Source organism: Cupressus sempervirens, chromosome 10, assembly GCF_028749045.1.
Source record: "Cupressus sempervirens isolate cs-2001-9-10 chromosome 10, ASM2874904v1, whole genome shotgun sequence".
NCBI classification, from domain to species: domain Eukaryota; kingdom Viridiplantae; phylum Streptophyta; class Pinopsida; order Cupressales; family Cupressaceae; genus Cupressus; species Cupressus sempervirens.
In genome coordinates, this window is record NC_143127.1 from 946746735 (window position 1) to 946763069 (window position 16335).

The following is a 16335-nucleotide window of genomic DNA, read 5'->3' on the forward strand; positions in this document are numbered from 1 at the left end:
CCTTTGCCCTATTGTTCTACTCACCTTGCCTAGTTAAGATTTTTACTACCCAATTGAACATTTTCTCTACTTGCTGTTGTTGGCAATTTGGCTAGGAGGATATGTAAGGATGATACAGGGTTGTCATTTATGGCAACATACATCTACTATGGAGAAGGAAAAACATGATACTAAGTTTTGGATGCTTGGACTTAGAAAATTGTCTTAGTATTATTTAGGAAAATAAGGAATAGTCATACATTTTTCTTTAGTGTTGTTTACTAGAAGCAATTGAGACTATGTGCGGTTGAGAGAAGGAAGTACATGATGAAATGAACATGTGGGTAAAAGCGCTCAAGAAGATTCGCCGTATAGACATAGTTATGGACAATTTTACAGGTAAAGGTCATAACAAGCTGAACAAAGTAGATGATAGAGTAGAGAAAAGGTATTTTCGTAAGGGATTGTTTTGCTTTATCAAAAAAATGACTTAACAAGGTTGGAATGACATCCCAGATGTTAATCCTCACTTAGCAAAAAGTCATTTAAAGTTTTGGGAAACATGCAAGGAATTGAAGGCTGATTGGTTATGCAGTTTGATATAGAGGAAGACACTTTTTGTTTCTAACAAGTGCAAAAATATAATGTAATGTTATAACATTTAAATGTGCACGTTGTATGATTAGTATTGTTGCAAACCTAATGATAGTATGATATTTTATAGATGTATGATTAGTTTTGGTGAAGAAAGCTACAAAGGATAAATTAGATATTGAAGATTAAACACTGTCAGAAAGGTTTTTGTATCTATACCTTTTGTATATAAATTGTACTATTATATATGCATGTTTGGGCAGTGGGATTAGCTTGCTACTTTTGTATTGTAATAACAACTCCTAGTAGGGTTGAATTTTCTAACAAGGATAGATACACTATACATATGTAATAGATCCCTAATAGGGTCAATATCTTTCACAAGATACTTTTGATTAATGGATCATTTTGTGGGTACCATCCTCACCAAGGTTTCCCTAGTTAAAAAGTATTGGTATTATGAGTTGCATTGTGTTATGGTTATATTCACTTTTTAGTTTGATCATATATGCATGCTTAAAGATTGTTAAAGATATCCATAATTGGGAAAAAGTTTGTGGAACACTGATTCACACCCCCTCTTAGTATTCCTTATTTATAACAATTGGTACCAGAGTGCAGTTACTTAGAGGAAGCCTACCAACTTGAATAAGATCTCTATGGATATGGATTAGTTATAGAAGAACCTGGAGGAAGCTCTTAAAGAACTTGATGTAGTGATAGAAGAAAGAAACAAAATGAAGATCAAACTTAGAGATGCACAAGATTTCATTCAAAAGTTGAAAGAGAAGACTGAATCAACTAAATCCAAGAAATAGTAAAATGATTAGATCATGGATAGTGATATAGTTTCTAAGCTTAAGAAGGAGAACAAGATTCTAAAGCATGAACTTGAAATCACCAATCTTAAAATGAGTATGATGGAAGGTGAAAATAATTTTTTAAAGATTTCAGATAAGATTTGAGATTTGAGAATGCAAATCTGAAATTCAAACTTACCTGGATGAAATCTAATCTTGAGACTACAAAGTTACAATATAAAAAACTTGAGAAGTACACAACACTATGAGATCATAAAACATGAACTATAGAAGGAATGCAAACAACAATGTAATAAGGAATGAAAATAGTAATGAAAGGAAAAAAGAAAAAGTGAAAGAGCAAGTAGAAAACTTCAATGAAACATTTGTTAAAGAAAAGACACCTACAAGTACACAAGTACATGTTGAGAAGACAAATGACTCATTTGAAGAAGTTGAAATTAGTTGTAGTAGTTGATAAACCCTTATCAATTTAAGCAATAAATTCATTAGAGAAAATACTGGATAACACACCAGAAACTCATTAGACCCTAACATGGTGACATAAAGGTTTGAGCACTTAAGAGAAGCATGCAAATTATGTTTAGAAGCTAAAGTTAAGAGCGCATAAGGATCTAAGGTTATATGTGAGCCTGAGAAAGGAATTTAGCCTACTGCTTATATGTTGGGATTAAGGTGTCTCAACTGTAGAGTCCTAACATGCTAATTTATTGATTTATCTTAATTTATTAATTTCTTATGTTTCCATTCACTTTGTGGGACCTCTTGGTGAGGTGGAATCTTACATGGTAGGTGATGAGATGGCATATTCCATATTTTTAGGAAGTTAGTACTCACTTGGAAGCTTTTGAGTTATGGGAAGATATTGTCATATATTTCCATTTGGCGTGGAAATTATTTTGGCAATTTCCTATGTAGACTAAGGAGTCTTGGTTGAAAATTTATTTTATTCTTTCGAGTTGTATTTTAGCAATTACGATTAACCACAGATAGAAATAACAGTTGCATGCAAATATAATCAATATCATAAAAAATAGATCGCACAGAAAAGATAAGATAAATATTAATGTCCAACAAAAGACACAAATGGGTCTATGGGACTAAGAACACAAGACAAAGATTTAACATGGTTCACCCAATCTCTGGGCTACATCCACTAACAAAAAGTCCAATATTATTATTAACCAGTGATTATAATCCGCAATCCCTTACAGCTCAATACCGCCACCAGAAGTTACAATATCACCATACATTATGAAATCTCTAACCCTAAGCCATTTTACACAAGCTTTTTTTGCTTACAAATTAGGGCTAAAATAAGTCATCCGATAGGAAAATAACAACCAACACCTTTTACGATGCCCCTTGACCACACCCTTTACTATGACAGGGAGCGCACCTAGGGTACTTCCCTAGGACCCCGTAGGGGCGCTGTGCCTTGACCTCATAGAAATAATCTAGGGGAAACCACACCGAATAAACCTTCGAGTCTAATTAGGATCCACATCACAACATTAACAATAGACATTTATGATGGAGTTCACTTTTGAAAAAAGGTGCGAGGTAAGGAAGGTGCCTAATCTTGGTCATGGTAATTTCCATGTTGTACTTGCATTGTATTTGGAAAGATGACCATTATGGATGATATAGGTGTTGTTGCCTTGGAATTTGCTATGAGCAACATGTCATGGAATTAGCAAGTTTCTTGTGTTGTGACACAACTTGCCTCTTATGCATTGAAAATGGTTTTGGAAACCACACGAACCTACCTCTTGTGTTGAGCTCTATATATATTGGTGCCTTTGCTGATTTACAATGAGCGAGAGAGAGTGAACGAGTTTATTTCACTAGGGTTGTGTTGCCAGATATTCTCTAGGATGGAACAAGATGTAAATCTCCATGTGAAGGCTTACAGCCTGAAAATGTATTGTAACTTGTTGCTGAATAATACTTTGTATCGATGTTTTGGAGGGTGGGATTTTTATCTGGAAAGGTTTCCCCACATATATATGTGTGTTCTATTCTATCCCATTCTTCTAGTTTCATGATTCTAGAGTATTAAATCATTATTTTGTAATGCTGCTGAAATTTGTTAGATCTTGTAAATTGCAATCACTTTCCTTTAAGGTTTTAATTGTGGGAAATCAACTATGTCTGTTTTTGCTTTTATGACATAGTAGTATGTATGTGTATTTTCTTATTAGAAGTTATTTAAGAAATCATTGGATGTAAGATGTGTATACTGATCTTAGATGATTTTATGAGATGTTCTATTTCCATTCAATAGGTATTAGAGTGTAGGTCATTGGTTCGAGTCCCTCAAGCCCTTTGATCCTTTGTCCATGTGTGCTTGGATTATCAACACACACTAGTAGAATTGGCCTAATTTTTTGATGAAAATTGGTTGAATTTTCTACTCATGTTTGTCGAATGATCTACAAATTATTTTGTCACTATTTTTCTCATGAAAACTTTGACCAATCCTTGTCAATGTTAGAATTTTGATGTACAATTTGGTCAAAAATGGCCTCCCTTGTTTGCAATAACATCCATCAAACTTTTGACCAAACTTGGTCGAAATGGCTCCCTCGATCGACCAGGATGCCAAACCCATGATGACATCTTGGTCGATGCTTTGGTCAAAAGTTTGACCAATGCTGATCCCTCGATCAATTAGGATGCCAAACCCATGAAAACATCCTAGTAGATGCTTTGGTTAAAAGTTTGACCAATGCTTATCAACATTGGTCAAACTTTCGACCAACATAATTTGTTTACAAAAATTTACTTGAAGATAAATATCCAAAGTAATCTCTGACGACAACCTAGTTCGTGATTAGTTTGGATATTTATCTTCAGGTCTTTGGTGGGTCTACCACCACCTTGAGATGAGATTTTATAGACCTATATTGATGGCACTTATAGAGGGATGAGATTCTAGTATGACATCATTCCATCTCCTAATTGGGAGATGTTGGGAGTTGGCCATTAAATTAGCAAACATCTATCAAATCCTATTTATTATCATACGTGCGGAACAAGTTATGATAGATAAACCCTTGATAGCTGACATGTATTCTATGAGTCATGCATCTATAAGGTTATGGTAGGTTAGTGGATGATAAAGGACATCTCTACTTGTGGTTTCTTGAGTAAGGATGACACTAAATTCTATTGATGTGGTAAATTTTGATGACCACAATGGCACTATAAGTGGCTACAAATGGATGAGCTTCCCATCTATCAAGGTGTCTCATTCCCTACATCTAGACCATGGAGAGGGAAAAAATATATGTTGGGATCATAACATGTTGGCCCACCTATACCACAATCTCAATTGCTACATACACCATGAGTACCGCAAATCAAAACTTACCAAATATATTAGGCATGGATGTTGGAGCACATCATGTGCATTAGGAATGTGAGTTAACGTTATCCTATTGATGCTTAGCTCCCTCACACCTGTAATCACCCAAAAATGGTCATCTAGACTATTAGCTCCCTTCTCAGCATTTTGGCTAAATTAATTAATCATTTACCTAGACCAAATTGCTAATAATCAATTAATTTGATTATAACCTATAGTTTGACTATGCTATCCTAAGTTCAATATTTGATTAAAAGAACATGTCCCCTTTTAATTAAATAAAAGACCCCATTCTTCTAGCCCGCTTAAAGTGCACACATAAAGTCCTTTTCTAATTTTCAAAATTAAAAGAAAAATCTTTGTGACTTTTTTCTTATATGAGAAGTCAACTTATATTCTATTGGTTGACCTGTGTGTGCACATAGATCACTCCCACTTTCAAACTTCACCCTTGATTACATTCATCTTGCCTCTTAATCTCTACCATCTATTTTTATTTAAAAAGGAGGGCTCTCTCCTCATTCAAAAAAATCTTAGTCTCTCATGCTATTGTTATGCTGCAGGTTTTCTTGGTGATTTTGGAGACTTGGAGCATTCTTGCATTTTTGCATTTTAGTTTAGCTCTCATTCTGCTTACATTATGGCATACTTTTTAGCTTAGTTTCATTTATGCTTTAGCTTAGTCCTCTTTGTTAGCTTGCATTTCATTTAGAATAACTTGCACTTGCATTGTATTTTATTCTAGATTCTTGGATATTGGCACTCTTGCCTCTACTCTTTGAATCTCTCATTCTATGGCGCACCTTGCAAGGGTTGCATAGTTTGGTTCATTTGAGAGCCATCATCTCATAGCCTTTGCACGTCATAGATAGAGAGCTATAAGCCACATCTTGAGACTCCCTGTTCCATGGGTTCTCTCAAGAATAATGGTTTATAGAAGTGTGACACTTTTATGCACACATTTTTGGCACCCACTGTGGGGCTAGAACCAAGTTTCTAGCTCCATTTTCTTGCTTGCATTTTGGTCATGTTATCATTTCTAATTTTTTTACAACAACTTCTTGGATCTAATCAAGTGGTTTTGAAGGTTTCTTACTTTGGTTTTAAGGCTAACCCATATGCAAATTGGTTTGAAGGCCAAATCCCTAAGTTTTTGAAGATTTGATCATATCTCTTAAAAAATTTAGATTTTGGTTTCAAATTCTTTTTTGCAGGTTGACCATGTGTCCGACATGTCTTAGTCCAATTTTTAGATCATTTTGACTTAATTTGCATTAGTTATGAATTTTTCTTTATTTTTCATAAAAAGTTGTTTATGATCACAAATCAGCTACTTTTTTTGGAAAATATTACATTAATTTTTTTTTAAAAAAATTCTATAGGGGGTACTTTCTTTGTGTTTTGAATTTTGAGGTCATATTAAAGATCAAAAACTCTATTTGATAAATCTGGTCTGTTTTGACAAAATGGGTCCCTAGGGCACAAATGAAGAGATTTTTTTGAATTTCTTGCATTTTTGAAAAGCTATCTAGTTTTTAGTAGGGGTCTCTTATTTTCATTTCTATTTTTGGATCTGAAATCATAGAAAAAAAGTCCAATCTTGTTGACTAGGTCAAAAGAAAAGAGTAAAAATAAGAGCATTTGTGATTAGCTTGCACTTTCTTTGCATAACTTGGTTGGAAGATAACTTGGATCTTTGAGGAAACTAACCACTTTTTATTGCAGGTATTACTTGGTTGTTATTCCCTAACCTTGGTTTCTTTGTAGGGAGTTTCTTATTTTCATTGCTAAAAAGAATGCATGTCAAAGCTTCAAATGCGCAAGGGCTACTAACGATTGTTTGCAGAGCTGCCCAAAGCATAAAAACAAAACTTTCTTGCATTTCTTTTATTCCATGCGTGGCACTCTACTAATTTTTGTCATTTCATAGGCACATTAAACTTGTGATTGAGGTGTAGAAGTTGAGAAAACTAACTTCATAGATCCTTAAGAACACCTGCATGCAAATATCCTGAAATGAAGAGAAGCCAAAAAATGGAAAAAGCAAATCTTAGAAGTTCTCAAGAATGTGAGAGAGAAAATGAATTCTAAGTTATGAAAACAAAAATACAAAAGTTTAACCTTTTAAGGTGAACGGAACCCTAAAGAAAAGAAAACTAGGTTTGCGCATTATAATTAATATAAAATATTAATTATATGCACCTAAGAGAGCTAAAGCAACTAGAGTAATAAATAACTTACTCTAACAACCCCCCTTAAGTGAAGCTTAGGAGGAAGCTGACCTAGCAAAGCTATGAAAGCAGGAAAATGGGTCTTGGCAACAAGGCCTGATCATGTACCCAATACAAGGAAATCTCTGTGAACCGAAGATAAAGGAGAAAACCTAGTGGGAAAAACCCCTCTCCAAAAAGAGATGAAAAAACAATAGAAATAAAATGGCTCAAGAGACTCTCTCAAAACCATAAACAACCCCCCCCATGAGAGAGAGATGAGACATCAAAGACCTAAGTGTATGAGTGTATCTTTGATTTAATTAAATAAGTTTCCTATTACTCTAGTTTTCTTAAGCTATCTCTTAGGTGCATATAATTAATATTTTATATTAATTATAATGTGCAACCTAGCTTTTTAAGGCTTTAAGCTACCCTTTTTGGGTTTCGATCTCCTTTTATAAGGATTGATCTCTTTGTAATTTATTCATTCACTTTTGATAACATCAATCTCTCTTTTTGCTCATCAAGAATGTCTCATCTATGGATCTTGCAATTCCTACCTCCCTAGTTTTCTTCTTCTCTCTTTCTGTGATAGGTGTTTGCATGCAGGTGATTCTTGGGAGCTGTGGGGTTGAGCTTTCATCAAAAGTGAATGAATAAATTACAAAGAGATCAATCCTTATAAAAGGATATTGAAACCCAAAAAGAGTAACCTAAAGCCTAAAAAAGCTAGGTTGCACATTATAATTAATATAAAATATTAATTATACACACCTAAGAGATAGCTTAAGAAAACTAGAGTAATAGGAAAATTATATAATTAAATCAAAGTGATTTAATTAATAAGTGAAAATAAATAATTACTCTAACACCCCCCCTTAAGTGAAGCTTAGGAGGTAAGCTAACCTAGCACAACTATGAAAGCAGAAAAATGGGTCCTGACAACAAGGCTTGATGAGGTACCCAATCAAAAAAAAATTTTTATGAAATGGAGAAATAGAGAAAAACACATGGGGAAAACCCTACTCCAAAAAGAGATAGCAAAGAATGTTCTAGAAGATAGGAACAAAGAGTGATCATGAAGAGAACCAATGAAGCATGAAGAAGTCACAAACTCTGTAAATTTTTTTTTGCTGATCTAAAGAACCTCCATGGAAATAGAAGTCTACGAACCAAGAATATCTATATCGTAGATGATCCATCTCACCAAAATGCATAGGTAGCTAGCCACTACAATCGCCTAGTATATATGATCAGGTACTAAATACATAACTCACACTAACAAACCATCGAATCAAGGAAGCATTAGAACAATAGAATAACCCCCCCTTAATGCAGACGGGGTGAAGTGACAAGCAACTGAAAAAGTGGGCCAAAAAACTCCTACAACACAGGAACCAGACACATCAAGAGTGAGGTACATACACCTATAAAGTAAAGTGTCACTGAAACATCATGGGGCTAATGTCATGGAAGGGACACTCACTTGACAAAGGAAGAGGGCCTAAATGAAAATCAACTATCCCCCCTATGAAACTTTATAAAATAGTGCGAGTACAACGAATCACAATGATAAAAAGGATCCCAAAATGCATGGAGTGGCACTTTATCTTAGTGTGTTTGCATAAATATTCTTACAAATGATATCAAAAATAATAAAAATAATATAAGATTGATACAAAAAATAATACAGCCCAAAACAAAGCATCTGGAGCAACAAAATTGATCCCCGGACCTGAAACAACCAAGATATCCACTAGAATGCAAAAATGTAGAAGACTAAATAGAATGTGCTTGGAGTAGAATTTGGAACAATAACCAACATCATTGAAAAGAGCACAAAAATGAAATTTTCATGTTAAAATTGATGAAAGCTCAACCCTATAGCTCCCAATAATCACCTGCATGCAAACACCTGTCACAGAAAGAGAGAAGAAAAAAACTATGGAGGCAGGAATTGCAAGATCCATAGATGAGACATTCTTGATGAGCAAAAAGAAAGATTGTTGTTATCAAAAGTGAATGAATAAATTACAAAGAGATAAATTCTTATAAAAGGAGATCAAAACCCAAAAAGGGTAACCTAAAGCCTTATAAATGATGTATTGTACATTCCATCTCTCTCTACAAACCTTCTCTTGATGTATCAGATTACACAAAGTGGATCAGGGAAGACAGTTGAGTTCACTTGATACCATGTAGAAGTTGAGAAAACCAACTTCACAGATCCTCAAGAACACCTACATGCAAATATCCTGCAATTAAGAGAAGCCAAAAAATGGAAAAAGCAGAGCTTAGAAGTTCTCAAGAATGTGAGAGTGAAAATGAATTCTAAGTTATGAAAACAAAAATAAAAAAGTTCAACCTTTTAAGGTGAATGAAAATTTAAAGAAAAGAAAACTAGGTTTGTGCATTATAATTAATATAAAATATTAATTATATGCACCTAAGAGAGCTAAAACAACTAGAGTAATAAATAACTTACTCTAACATGAGGTTCTTTGGTGATCGGAGAGTATGCTCTTCACCCTTGCGGTGAATCAGAAATCTTGCCCCACCTTTGGATTTTGAAAGTAAGTGGATAATTGAATCTTCTTGGCATGTTTGGGGGAAGCAATCAAGGTAGGAGAGTATGCTCTTCATCCTTGAGGTGAATTAGAAATCTTGACCCTTGTAAGTGGATCCATTTTGTGGTAGTTAGGATCCTTTAGAGGGCTTGCTCTCAGAGAACCTAAGAGGAACAACCCAAGTGGGGACAAGAAAATTATCTAGCTCTTCCAACCCACTATAAACTCAAGGCTATCAAGGACACAAAACCTTGGTAGATGTAGTGTTTGTCTTTGCTTAGTGTGATTGCTTATGGGATTTCGACCATAAGGAGATCACTAGGCAAGAATGCTTAAGGTTCTCTTGTGACCGTGAGGTCTGTTACCCATCACAAGGTGGGGTGTCTCTTAATTGGGTACAAGAGGAACATTATGAATGGAAGCCCTTTCTAAACACCCTAGGTTAGTAGCTACCCTATTTTTCTACTCAACTTCTTGGTACAAGGATCGATCCTAGTGGACTACCTAGATCACCCCAAGATTTTACACTCACCATCTATGTTTTCTTGGTTGTGCTTATGACACTTCCATGATAAAGCCAATATCTCTTGTGGGAAACCACTTGGTGTGAGGCACAGGAACATCAAGCTTGGGCCAAGTTGTTGAGTAATGAACCATGACTTTTAGGTAGATATTGCTTGATGTGTTCTCAAATGTGCTAGGGCTGTGGAAATATTTTGAACATACACATGATGATAGTTCTAGGGCTTTCTTTTAAGGCCTCACATATGCTTGTATCCTGAAAAGTTGCTTTTTCCCTTACTTGATTGTTTGAAGACTACTCCATGTGTCACTATATTGCTTGGAAAGAAATTGCTTTTGAACATCAAACTTGCTATGCTATCAACTATTGTAAAACTTTGTCAACCAAGTCAAAGCATCAAGTCTTAACATTCTTCTTGTGTTGCTTGCTAAGGAGAGTCTCATCATTTAATTTTTCTTTTCTATGTCTCTAGTGCTTGAACATGCTTAAAGTGACTCTTTGGTCTTAGTGCTCTTAGTGTTTCTATCTTCATGGTCTATGTCTACTTGCTAGTTATCTTTTTTTGAAATGGTTACCTTGATTTCTTGACTACACTCTTGGGTTGGGAAATTTGTTCACTTCTCACCCCAGTTGCTCTATCTACTTGGCTATTTGGCTTCTTGCCTAGATCTTGACTTGAGTCACTAGTGTTGTAAGTTTCTTGGACACTTTCTTGAAAAGTCACTTTACTCTATCTTTACTATTTTGGCAAGTGAACACTCTACCTCTCTAGTTTGGACATCAAGTTATCTTGTGTCACCTTCTTAGCTTCCTCTAGTCTCCTTCATGCTTGATTATCTATCTACCACTATGGCATTCAAACCTTGTGCTACCAAACCTCAACCAAAGCTATATGATCATGATATCCTCCATGCCACTAAGGAGTTTCAAGATCTATACACTCAATACAAAGAACTAGAAGAGACAAATGATCTTTCTTACCTTCATTTCTCTAAGTGTATGATAGAAATGAAGTCTAAACTTGAGAAAAGATTAGAGGAGAAGATCTCATTCTTAAATGAATCTCCCTTAAGACCTTTACATACACATGGTTCATCTTCTTCAAGGTCTACATATTCTACTTCAAGACATCGAATGTCTTCATCTTCTAGATCTAAAGACCTCCTTAAAGAGAAAGAAAGTGGTACCTCTTTTGAGCCTATTCCAATCTATCATGATGGACATATCTTTGACCAAAACAATGATAAAGACATGAATGCATACCATTCACTTGAGAAACAATAAAAGGACTCTAGACATGTTTTTGATAGAACTTTTTCTCCCTTGGAAGATTCTTATGATGACACTTTGCAAACATTTCTTGGCACCAAGCTCATCATGTTACCTAAGTCTAGCTCATATGGAAACCCATTCTTGGATATCTATTGTGCTTATCATCGACATAATGAGCATAGTACTTTAGATTGCATTGAGCTAAAACATAAAATCCAAGATTTTATTGATACCTCTAATGACTCATGTAATGAGGATACTTTTCTTAAGAAAGATCATATTAATGAACCTATGTCTAATGATGGTTTCCATGATACCTCCACTTATTCCAACACTTATGTACCTCCCAACACTTCAAATCTTTTCAACATGCCTCTATCAAATAAAGAACCTAATGCTTTTCACATACACTATGCCTATCCTAAAGGGCTACCTCTAAAGGAAACTCAAGCTAACCTTCACTTGGCTGCAAATATTTTCCATGCTACTAAGCCTAAAGATCCAAGCACTACTCCATTCACTCTTAATTCTCCCTTGTCCCTAGAAGTGGCTCCATGTCAAGAGGACTCTAAAAAAGAAAAAAAGCTGTAAATGTCAAGAAAGATCAAGATCAAGCACCCTTTCATCTCCTTCAAAATTTCACCCCTCCATATGCTATTTATTTTCCATCCCCCAAGTATGATGAAGATACCACTTCCATTATTTCCCTTGAGCTTACTGAAAATTATGAGAAAAGTTCTCTTCCTATGCTATCCAAAGCTACTTGTCAAGATCAAAGCATCCCCTCATGTTCTACTTCTCCATATCCACTTCAAAATTGTGCTCAAGCTTCAAGTGCTCCTATTAAAAATGTTGTTCCTATCAAAGCTACTCATGAGTCCATTGATGGCTTTGACTATGTTGCTCACTCTAAAGATGTTGATATCCCTTTTCACTATCCATTTGCATCTCCTAAGTCTATCCTTGGTCCTTATCCATCTAAGCTTAAGCCTTCAAACCTTCCATCTATATTGGGACACAGACACTCATCCTTGATGAATTTCTACCCATCGATCCATCTAAACCAGTCATATGAGCCTTATTCATCCACAAATCCCAAGTCTTTTGGAAGTGGGAATAAACATAAGAATCCATTGAGAAATGAAGATCACTATGTCCCATCTAATCGACCTATGAATGATAAGAAAGAAAAAACATTCAAGAGACCGCAAAGGTCTACTATCCAAAGACCTAAATCAAAGAAAATATGGGTTCCTAAATCCATCATTGAAGAAATGTGCTTTCAAGAATTCAAAGAAAAAGAAAAATCTAAAGCTATATGGATTCCCAAGTCTCTCTTAAAAGACTTGAATATATCAAAGTTTACATTCAAGCTTATAAAGGCCTCCACTCCATCTTCTTCCAAATATCTTCATAAAAAGATTTCAAAGCCTTCCACTCCATATTCTTCAAAAATTTCTTTGCTACATCATACATCTAAACCTAAAAATATTTCCTCCATGATTCCTACATCATTCCAACACCCTTCAAAGTTTTTGTCGATGTTGATCTTGCCCAATATTTTAGCTACCCTCATGAAATCCTCTAAAGCTTACACTTACTTTCTATACATAAACTCTTATCCTCCGTATACTCTTCCTACTACCATCTCTCTTCCTTCATCCTATCAGCATCTTTGAGCATATTTTATCCATGGTCTTGGCTTATCATGACTAATTCTTCCTATAGGAGCACTATCTAAATTAACAAAGCTTGAGCTCTTTCTAAAAATCTAAAAAAAAAGGGAAAAAAAAAGAAAAAATTAAAAAGTGTCTTTGTTGAAAACCACTTCTTGTGGCACCTTGGATAAGTACCATGATGAAAACCTGGTAAAAAGTCATCATGTGTAATTCTTTCATCATCCATCTATTCCCTTTTCCCTCTTACTCTTTGATCTTGACATTGTTGAGCTATCCTTGCGTATTGCCTATCTCATCCATGAGATTCTCTATTGTGCTTGCTCATTCGTTCATATCCTTCATATCCATCTTGAGCTTTATTCTTATTTCTCTATCCCATCCCTATCCTATTTATTTGACCCCTTGGTCTTGATCACAATAAATAAAATATGGTTCTCATAGGTCTCTTGACATGGCTACTCTTTTGGACTACACTCTTCATGCTATCTCACTCATTGGTTTCATTGCTTATCCTACATGCTATCTTGCTCATTATTCCATTGCTTATCCAGAACATGCTTCATCTGACTATTTCACCTCTTTCCCTAGCTTGGGTACTCTTGAGGAATCAGTCCTTGAGGATCACTTTCACTTGCTTCATACTCCTTTCTTATCCATCTTTGCTTATCCATCAGCTTGTTGCTCCATCATGTCCTATACCTTGCTAGACATTGGGACAAAATGATCTGATCTTGCTTGAGAGCTAGTGATTTCTAAATCATTCTAAAAATCCTAAAAAAAAACATATATGATGCTGAAAAAAATTCCTAAAAAGCATAAAATACCCTAAAAAAATGATCATCTTAATGAAAACCTATTAATAGGCACTTTGATGTATCACCAAAAAAAATTCAAATATCTCAAAAATACAAAAATATCTTACTGATCTTGAAAAAATCCTAAAAATTAAAAAAATGATCATCTTAGTGAAAACCTAGCAATAGGTGCTTTGATGTATCACCAAAAAAATCAAATAATTCAAAAAAACAAAAAAAATGAAAAAAAGTCTTGAAAAAAATCTACCAAGTGGTGAAAACTTGGAAATAGGTGCTGCTTGAGACCCTTGCACCTATATCTATCATTCTCAATCACCCACTTTGCAATGCATTTCCTAGTTTGGGATTGTTTCTTGTCCTTGTCTTGGGGGCATAGTTGCTTAGCCTATTTGAGGTCTCCTTGTACATTAGGGTTTCTTTGGCAACACAGAAAACAATGTTTCTCAACACTACTCCCCCAACTTGACATCTAGTGTTTCTCAACACTTCTTAGATAGTTTACCTATGGTCTCCGATGTCGTGATATTTCTTATTATCAGAATCAAGTCTTGAAGAAATGGCCAAGTGACTTACACACATGCACTTAAATGATTGAGTTATACTGATCTTTATCTACTTTGTGTGTTTTCTATGATGATTTCTTTGCTATATGTTCCCTCCCTAATAGTCTTTCAAGGATGTCATGGACTAGAAGACTGGGGGCATGGGGCATGTTTTCTTGATTTTTGCTTGTGGGTATACTTTATTTGTCTATATTGTTTAAAGCATTCATGCTTGTCCTATTTGACACTTTTACTTATAAACATATCATCCTTGACTATTTTTTGCAAGACTGCACTCATGGGTTATCTTGGTGCTTATGCCTCGATACAAGTGTAATCTTTCTATACTAAACTTAGGGAATTTAATTATGTAGTCATCTTGAATTATATTTCTTTGATGCTTAGATTGGGTTTCCACATACCTATATGATATCAATCATATTCATATCCTCATAGTTATACTAGTGATGATCGTATGATTTTATGATGTCCCTAATAAGGCTTGATGATAAAACCTAGGACTTACTTATGTAACCCTTGCAATTGCACCTTTTCATACTAGCTTGCATTCTAGGGTTCATTCTAGTTAGCTTTGCATTTTGCATGTTGAGAGAGATCTCTTCTTTATCTTTCATGGACTTGTCAGCTAACTGCGTTCATCCTTTTCTTGTGTCTTCTCGATATTATCTTATTTCTTCTTTCCTATTTCTCATTTCTTTTCTATCTTACCATCTCATCTATGCTTTTGACCTATCTTTGCTAATCTCGACATCCTGGATCCATTTTTGGGATCGAAATCCAAATTTGGTTTCATCTTGCTAGTCAAAAATTTCTTCCTTCTTCTATGTAGTTGGCTGACCTATTGAGGCTTAATCTTTGAATCTTGTTGGGAAAATCATAATTTCTTCATTTCTTCATCATTTCTACTCTCTTCCACTCTTTGGTTTCATTTCTATTTCATCTCATTTAATCTTTCTTCTTTCTTTGGCCTAATTTTTATGTTGTATCCTTCATGGTCAAATCTAGTCAACTTGGGGCATTTTGTCATTCCTCAATAGTCATTCTTTGGTTCTAATCATCTATCTGTCATCTTGGTCACTGCTATATCTTGATTTTATCATATCATGCTTATTTCTACATCCCCTTACCTCATTTTGATTTCGATCCCGAGGGGGCAAAATACTCTATCATCACTTGCTACAACTATCTATTTCTTAGGAGTATTTGTTTGATCTTTTGCACTTGCTCTTGATATATCTTATTTACTAGGTGTTAGCAATCTTTTTGAATTCTGATATCATCATTTTTTCTAGTGTTTCAATACTACTACTATCAGGCTATACATTCAAGATTTGCTCTCTTTCTGCATTTCGTTCTTCAGAATCAGATATCTATACCTTTTGCTGCCTACTTCGCTTCTATTTTCTTTGATGTAATGTGTTCCCAGATTGATCACACATTAGTCAAACAAGGACAAATATAATCACCCAAAAATGGTCATCTAGACTATTAGCCCCCTTCTTAACATTTTGGCTAAATTAATTAATCATTTACCTAGACCAAATTGCTAAATAATTAATTAATTTGATTAATCTAGAGTTTGACTATGCTATCCTAAGTTCATTATTTGATTAAAAGAACATGTCCCCTTTTAATTAAATAAAAGACCCTATTCTTGTAACCCACTTAAAGTGCACACATAAAGCCCTTTTATAATTTTCAAATCAAAAGAAAAAGGCTTTGTGATTTTTGTTTTATATGAAAAGTCAACTTATATTCTATTGGTTGACTTGTATGTGTGCATGGATCACTCCTTTTTTTCAAATTCCACCATTGATCATCCACCATCTTCATCTTGATCTCTACTATCCATATGACTTTAAAAGGGAGAGAGATTTTCCCCTCAAAGGATCCATCCTCATTTGAATATTGTTATCCTGCAGGTTTTCTAACAGTTTTC

General features: G+C 34.7%; 1 pseudogene; it reads left to right on the forward strand.

The window, feature by feature from the left end:
* Positions 1 to 317: 317 nt before the first annotated feature.
* LOC149537104 (U-box domain-containing protein 15-like) overlaps positions 318 to 16335 on the forward strand; it is a 52358-nt pseudogene continuing 36340 nt past the window's right edge.